The sequence below is a fragment of the Rhinopithecus bieti genome, unplaced genomic scaffold (assembly GCF_001698545.2).
Source record: "Rhinopithecus bieti isolate Rb0 unplaced genomic scaffold, ASM169854v2 scaffold_1017, whole genome shotgun sequence".
Taxonomy (NCBI): Eukaryota; Metazoa; Chordata; class Mammalia; order Primates; family Cercopithecidae; genus Rhinopithecus; species Rhinopithecus bieti.
This window is the reverse complement of record NW_016803657.1, coordinates 4578991-4587479: the sequence shown is the minus strand read 5'-3', so window position 1 is coordinate 4587479 and position 8489 is coordinate 4578991. Positions and strand designations below refer to the sequence as shown.

At 44.5% G+C, this 8489-nt stretch overlaps 1 protein-coding gene and 1 pseudogene across 2 annotated transcripts in view; one reads left to right on the top strand and one right to left on the bottom strand.

Moving 5' to 3' along the window:
- The window catches only part of GNA12 (G protein subunit alpha 12), a 124323-nt gene that overhangs the window by 8440 nt on the left and 107394 nt on the right, over positions 1-8489 (top strand). The window lies entirely within an intron of this gene.
- On the bottom strand, positions 5535-5918 carry LOC108543884 (prefoldin subunit 4 pseudogene; annotated as a pseudogene).

Here is an 8489-nt window from a genome sequence, read left to right as displayed (position 1 = left end):
TCCCTCCCTCCCTTCTTCCTTTCCTCCCTCCCTCCCTCCCTCCCTTCTTCCTTTCCTCCCTCCCTTCTTCCTTTCCTCCCTCCCTCCTTCGCTTCTTTTCCTCCCCTTTCCTTGTCCCCTCACCACTTTTTTCCCGAGTCCATTTTGGGGAAACCAAGTTTGAGGCGAGGACAACTGTCTCACAGCAGAGGCGGAGAGAAGTTTGCCATGCCAGAAAACCTGCCTAGAGACTAGATTTTGTGGTGCCTGGGAGATTTAAATTCAGCAAAGCCTCGTAGAAACCTGTCGGGTACGTTTCGCTCACCCATAAGGACACCTGCCTCAGCCCTGGAGGTGAAGTGACTCCTTCCCGGGGTCTGTGTGCTGAAATCTTGGCCTCCAGACTTCCAGGCCAGTATTCCCACCTGACATACTTCTCATGGAAATGTTTCATTCTTATAGAATCCTAAAGGAGTTTATAGAGCTCCTTTAGGATTGTGAAGGGAAGAAAATAATGTGATAAAACACCTTTTTTCAAAAAAAAAAAAAGACTCAACCTCCTGATGCATAGAAACGTTAACTTCCACTGACTTTCTTATCAGCAGAAACAAAATGTGTTAACTAGTATTCTATCTTCCTTTCCAGCTTTGTTTTTTCTAATTATAGTTTCGTATTAAACCCACTTCATGTGTTGTGACCATTTCAATAACAAGTTAGAAATTCATCTTTCAATTTAAAACCAAAAACTGTTTCCTCCTCTTCAACCCCACCCCGCATTTTATTTGAACAGATCACTTTGGGAAGAGACTATTCTATTTTTTATTTTTAATTTTTTGAGACAGGGTCTCATTCTGTCACCCAGGCTGGAGTGCAGTGGCACGATCATGGCTCACTGTGGCCTTGCCTCGCCTCGTGGGCTCAAGCAGTCCTCCCACCTTAGCCTCCTGAATAGCCGGGACTGCAGGCATGTAACCACCACACCCAGCTCATTTTTGTAGAGATAGGGTCTCACTATGTTGCCCAGGCTGGTCTTGAGCTCTTGAACTCGAGCAAACCACCTGCCTCAGCCTACCAAAGTGCTGGGATTACAGGCGTGAAGCATTACACCCGGCCAGGGAAGAGACTTTAAATAAATTGCTCTGCAGTGCTTTTAGTACTGGACATTTGAATACCATTTAGAATAATATTTGTTGCTATTTAGAGGTTTAGTGTTGACAGGTTCCTTTTAGAGCACGGACTGTGTGCTATACACATTGTGCCTGATCCTTTCAAATATAGTGTTGAATTTTCTTAATGCTTCAGATGGTATTACCTCATTTAGTGAATGAGGAAATTGAGGATAGAGACTTTAAAATCTGTTCAAGGCCAGCTACCTAATTAGCAGATGGCAGAGCTAGGAACTAAACATGCTTTTTTTAAAAAATTAAACTTTTGATTTTGAGATAATTCTAGAGTCCTATGCAGTTGTAGGAAATACTAGAGATCCCACGTACCCTCTGCCAGCTTTCCGTTGGTGATAATGTCCTGTAAAACTGTATAGCACAATCTTACAACCAGGATGTTGACGTGTATACGGTCACGATATAGAGCATTTCCATCAGAGAAGGACTCTTCATGTTGCTCTTCTGTAGCCAGTATCTGCTCCTCCTGTCCCAGACCCTGGCAATGAATAATCTGTTCTTTTGTTGTTGTTTTGAGACAGAGTCTCGCTCTGTCACCCAGGCTGGAGTGCAATGGCGCAATCTTAGCTCACTGCAACCTCCGCCTCCCGGGTTCAAGCCATTCTCCTGCCCCAGCCTCCCAGGTAGCTGGGATTACAGGCGCCCACCGCCGCGCCTGGCTAATTTTTGTGTTTTTAGTAGAGATGGAGTTTCACCATGTTGGCCAGGCTGATCCCTAACTCCTGACCTGGGGATCCGCCCGCCTCAGCCTCCCAAAGCACCAGGTGTAAGCCACCGCACCCGGCCTCTGTTCTTTAATTCTATAATTTTGTCATTTCATAAATGTTGTGACCAGGTGCAATGGCTCATGCCTCTAATTCCAGCACTTTGGGAGGACAAGGCAGGCAGATTGCTTGAGCCCAGGAATTCAAGACCCTGGGCAACATGGTGAAACCCCGTCTCTACAAAAAATACAAAAATTGTCCGGGTGCGGTGGCGGGTGCGTGTAATCCCAGCTACTCAGGAGGCTGAGGCAGGAGAATCACTTGAACCCAGGAGGCAGAGGTTGCAGAGAGCATGCCACTGTACTCCAGCCTGGGCAACAGAGTAAGACTCCATTTCAAAAACAAACAAATTAGCTGGGTGTGGTGATGCACACTGAAACCTGAGAGGCAGGTAAGAGGATCACTTGAACCTGGGAGGCAGAGGTTGCAGTGAGCCGACATCGTGCCATTGTACTTTATCCTGGGCAACAGAGCGGGACCCTCCCTCAAAAAAAAATACATATATATATGTATTTTTTTTCCTGTTATCTCTCTTTTGTTGATTTCTGGTTGATTTCTGGTTGGACTCCACTAGGGACAGAGAGTATACTGTGTATGGTTTCACTTCTTTTTAAGTTTGTTGGTTTGTTTTGTGGCCTAGGATGTGGTCTATTTGGCAGATGTTCTGTGGTCTTGTGTTGGTGAATGACGTGAAAAACGCGTGTGCTCTTGTTTGGTGGAATGTTCGCCACATGTCAGATCTCGTTGATTGATAGTGGTGTTGAATGCTGTATCCTTGCTGATTGTTCAGTAGTTCCGTCAGTTGTTAAGAGTCCTCAACGATAATTGTGGGTTTGTCTATTTCTTCTTGAGCTCTATCAGTTTTTGCTTCATGTATTTTGAGGTTCTGTTGTGTGGTGCATAAATGTTTAGGATTATTATATCTTGATAGATTAACCTTTTTTTATTATGTAATGTCCTCCTTTTTTTTTTCCAGTGATTTTCTTTGCTCTGAAGTCTCTTTTATCAGATATTTTAATATGGCCACTTCCGTTTTTATTAATGCTTTCATAATATGTATTTTTCCATTATTTTAATACCATTGTTTTGAATTGAGTTTCATGTAGACAGCATATTGTTGCATCATATTTTTTAATCCACTCTTTACATTTAGGGTAAACTCATTATTATGACTGTTACTATCTTAGAGACAGGGTCTTATGCTGTTGCCTAGGCTGAAGTGCAGTGGCACGATCGTAGCTCACTGTAGCCTTGACCTCCAGGACTCAAGCCATCCTCCCACCTCAGCCTCCCCAGTAGCTGGGACTACAGATGTGCACCACCACACCCAGCTAATTTTTAATCTATTTTTAGTTTTTGTAGAGACAGGGTTCCACTATGTTACTCAGGCCACTCTTGAATTACTAGCCTCAAAGCCATCCTCCTGCCTCAGCCACAGTGCCGAGATTACAGGCATGAGCTATCCTGCTTGGCTGATAGTTTTTTTTTTTAAGTATAATGCTTTGTATTATTTTCTTGGTAGTTGCCTTAGGTTTACAGTATACATATGTAAATTATCCTAGTCTCCTGGCCCCAGTGTTTTACAGCTTTCAGTGTAGGAACTTCTGCTTGGGTCCATTTACCCACTCCACTTCACTATAAATGTCTTAGCACTTTTTAACAGACTTCGAATGCCACATCAGGTGGTTTACTTCAGTCATCAACTGTGATTTGAAAAACTCTTCAGGAGTAGGCTATTATATTTATACCATCTTTTCCTCCTTTTACTGAATAAAATTGTCCCTCTTTTTTTTTTTTTTTTTTTTAACCTATTCCGATGATCTTTCTGAAGCTCTAAGCCGCCTTCTGTTGTCATTTCCTTTCTGTTTAGAGAACTTCCTTTAGCCATTCTTTAACCATCAGTGTGCTTGCAACAGATTCTCTGAGCTTTCTTTTGTCCAAGAATGTCTGTATTTCCTCTTCATCCTTGAAGGATACCTTCACGTTGTTCCAGAAGAGAAATCTGCTGTGGTTGGAATTGGTCTTCCTCTCCGAGTGAAGGCATTGTTCCTGTCTGGCTGCTTGGAAGAGTTTTGGTTTTAGTTTTCAGAAGTTTCATTATGATTTGTCTTGGCACAGGCTTCATCCCGTTTATTATAGTTGGGGCCTGTTTGGCTTCTTGAATCTGTACATTTATGTCTTGCCAAATTTGAGAAGTTTTCAGCCATTATTTCTTGAATGACTATTTCAGTCCCTCTCTCCTCTCCTTCTGGGACTCCGACGTAGGGCTGTTAGCACTTTTGTTAATGACCTCCGGGTCCCTGAGACCCTGTGGCCTTGTTGAATGGGGTTGTAACATCAGCTCCCCTCTGGGCCTTGCTGATTCCGGGGAATGGGAGGGGGTCGCAAAGCGACAACTAGTGGAGCCTCCCACCCTCCCATCCCCCCTTTCTGCCTCGTGGTGGAGGTGCACTTCCCCACTGGGCCCTGCTAACCCCACCCTGGTGATGGAATTTGGAGCGCCTCCTGCTGCTTCCAGGCAGAGAATGGAAGGTGAGATCCCTGCTTGGCCCTGCCGACACTATTTGGCATGCCACTTGGAGCGTGTCACCTGGTTCCTTGGGGTAGAAGATCCGTTTCCCCCTCAATTCCACTGAAACCTTCGTGGGTGGTATATGTGATTTCTCTGCCGATGTTTTCTCTTGGATTTGTTTTTGTTGTTGTTAAGACGGAGTTTCGCTCTTGTTGCCCAGGCTGGAGTGCAGTGGTGCAATCTTGGCTCACTGCAACCTCTGCCACCTAGGTTCAAGCGATTCTTCTGACTCAGCCTCCCGAGTAGCTGGGACTACAGGCACGCACCACCACGCCCAGCTAATTTTTGTATTTTTAGTAGAGATGGGGTTTTACCATGTTGGCCAGGAGTCTCAAACTTCGGACCTCAGGCGATCCACCCACCTTGGCCTCCCAAAGTGCTGGGATTACAGGCGTGGACCACTGCGCCTGGCCTTCTCTTGTTATTTGGAATAGGGCGGGCATTGTAAAGGCCTGCTGTTATAAGCGTCCTTTTCCGGGTCCTTTGGCCAAGAACAGGCTCTTCTTGGAATTCTTTTTCTCTGTACCTTTCGGCTGTTCCAGCTCAGAGGCTTCTGCAGCACCCATCCTGGATAGGTAGGAGGCAGTGAGGACACCCAGAGAACTCACTGCCTTGTCGTTCCTCAAGTCCTGAGATTGCTGGGTAGCCTGCCGCCGCCTTTCCACCTTCTTTCTGCGCTTGCTAGTTGTGTTCCGTTCAGAGCTTTCTTTTTAGCTGTAAGGGGGTAGACCTGGGAGGAGCAGAGCTGTTACTTCGTGGAAGTCTCCATCATCCTGGTCTTTTTACTCAGTGTTGGGCTTTTCCATCTTGATCACAGTTGTGCCTGAATTTGCACATAGGATTTCTGTTAGATAGTGCGAGGACTTCATTACCTCACTCTGTCCTCTGCAGTTCCTTATTTGAATCTACTAGTTGCTTTGATTTTTTTTGTAAAGATTGCCAGTAAGACTTTCTAGTTTATTCTTTTTTGTTAAACAATATTCAAGTTTATTAAACACATTTTTTAAAGTATTATAAAATGTTTAACTTTCATCAGCTTCAAGGTTTATGTTGCTCCCAAATTTTTGCGTGCAACTGAATTGTCAAATCTGCTAACACCCACTGAATTGCTTCAACTTTGGATTCTAAGGCGTCAGTTGCTTGCAAACTTTTATTTGCTGCTTCTAACATTTCCTGTGTTTCTTTTTGAGAATGGCTAATGAAGACATCACCCATTCGATAAGGCATCGTTAAGCAGTCAGCGTCTGCAAGCATGGTCCTGTCGCAAGCATCTTCTACGTTTTGGAGTTGTTTCTGTTTTACTTCTATTTCTTCCTTCAGCTCTGTGATTCTACTTGTATTCTGTGCACATTTGTTTATCTTTTGTTGCTCTTTGAAAGTAACATTGACATCTTCTGCAGCCAGCTTCATGGTGGCCACCATCTCTGGACTGGAGTACAGCATGAGGCAATGGCCCACTTTGCCCCCAAGTGCTGTCTTGCTCCCTGTTGCCCAGAATTCCCTGGCAAATACAACCCTGTCTCCACATTCCCTCCCCTTGGACTTATGGCCAATGATCCCTAAAAGCTGAGACGCAGGGAGGAAATGTCGCCCGGAAGGACTTGGTACATGCCCGTTAAAGGGACCAGCAACTCCCATGGGCCGACATCAGCGGGCGTGTGGCGAACAGCCTTGTTTATTCTTCTTTTCTAATTCTGCAGATGATATCCCCGCACTTCCTGACTGGACTATCCTTAAAGTTTGTGTATTTGATGTTTCTGAAGTTGTGTAGTAATGCCTCGTGGTGCTGTGTGCCTCCGGCTGATGGAAGGCATCAGGCCAGCTTAGATTTATCTCACAGTGGTTCCATTCCCTGATGTGTGTGTGATGCATTAAATTCCAAGAGTGTTTTCATTACTAAATTTCACATCCAGTTAGAAGTGGATAAAATGTTAGCTGTCTGAAGGTTCCTTGTTATATAGGCTGGAAGTCCTAACCATCTACATAATTGCATTGGTGTAGCCTTTAGCAACCCCAAGGTAGACTTGCCTTATATGCAAATGTGTAGTCACACATCGCAATGTAAAGACTGAGATCCCGTCTGAGAAATGCATCGTTAGGTGAGGTTCTTACGCAAAACGTCCTGGAGTGGAGCCACACAAACCTAGATAATATAGCTGACCTTACACCTAGGCCTGTTGCTCCCAGACTGCAAACCTGTACAGCATGTTACTGTACTGAGATACTGTGGGCCATTGTAGCACAATGGCAAGCATTTATGTATCTAAACATAGAAAATGTGCCGTAAATCTCTGGTGTTATAATTTTATGGGACCACCATCGTATATGCGGTTTATCTTTTAGCAGAACATCATTATGCGGTGCGTGACTGTTTGACTGATTTTAGAAACTTTTTGAAGAAGTGAATTAGAATGGGTGGTCTCTTGTCGCCACTGAAACAAAAAGATTAAGTTCAACAAAATCTCCAAGGCATTGTGCTAGGCGCTGGTGCAAAAGCGGTAGTCAGTGCATCTTGCCCAGTCCCTACTCTCCACTCACACTCTCAAGCTGGGGAGACAGTTGCACAAGTAACTTTAACATACGGCATGAATGGATACCACGTTAAATGCCACTGGAGAGGTAGAGAGGTGTTGCAGGAGGACAGCAGGGAAGATTAATTCTGGCTGAAGTATCTACAAAAGCCTTGTTGAATTGTGATTTGAGCTGGCCTTTGAAGGTTCTGCAGGATTTCAGCAAGTGGAGAAGAATACACAAATGAGAACCATCTTAATGCCTCTACATTCATCTATCAGCTAAGACAGAAAATTCGAATAGGTAGAGATGCGAAAGAGTCAGCTAGCTGGAACTTTCTAGTCCAAAGGAGTAGTCGTAGTGTGGCTTGCTTTGGACTGCAGTCCCAGCACTCTAGCTGAAAGCTGTGGGCCTTCTCCCTAGAAAATTCGTTCATCTGCATAGAGTTTCGGGGGTGTTTGGACGTCCTAAATCCCAAGAGTGGGTCTGCTAGTGGCCCATGGACTGTAGATTAACAGCGTTCGTTGTAGAATATCAAAGATTATGTAAAAATTTTGGAAATTTTATTTTTTTTTATAAAGGATTGTTTGCTGTATTACATGTACTTTTTGACAAGACGTATGGAACTTTGACGAAGCCTCCTCTGCTGTTCTGGCCTTTAAGAGTCTCTGTTTCGGGAGTTCAGAAGCACCTCTTTGGGCTTGATGCTGCAGCGGGTTTGCGTGACGGCGGAAGCGTACATTTGCTTCTGGGATCTGGAAGCACAGTTGGGTTTTTATTGCCTTGTTGGCAAATTGCATTTAACAGGTTTACCTTATGCATTGACATATGGGGTTGGTCCTTTTGTGATACCAAAAAAAAAAAAAATGCCAAAACATCTTCTTCCATCAGCTAAATAAATCCAGAGACTCCTCTGGCCATTTTTGGGGATTCAGAACACATGAGTAATGGTCTTGTCCCCCAGCTTTCAAGCTTACCTGTTGATTATCATAACGAAATCAATTAGGGGGAGCAGGGTTTGACCTTCAGTCATCTGTCATGTGGGGTTTGGAATCTAGCTGTGCTTGATGTGAGATAGTGTTCTGTTGACAGCTCGTAATTATTTTCTGTTCTTACTCAGTTGAGAGTGGGTTCATGGATCGTATCGGTTTTAAATGGAACTGAAGATTTAAACTTCGGGCTTATCTAGAGATGTAATTATAGGGTGATGTTCAAACCAAAGAAGCTGATGTGGTGTAATGGACCTAGGGCTTACCTTGCGTCACCTGAAGGGCAGTGCCATCCCGTAATGACAGGCCGGCTCATTTCATGCTGTAGCTATTATGGTTTGTTTGTACTTAAAGAAATGGAGGTTTCAAGTGGGCTGGACAGAGCAGCTGCTCAGGACCACCGGATTGCCTTTTAATCCTAAAAGCCGAGTATGAATATTAGTTGCTGACCGCGTGATGGGTTAGTCTTTCTCGGGGGGGGGGGGGGGGGGGG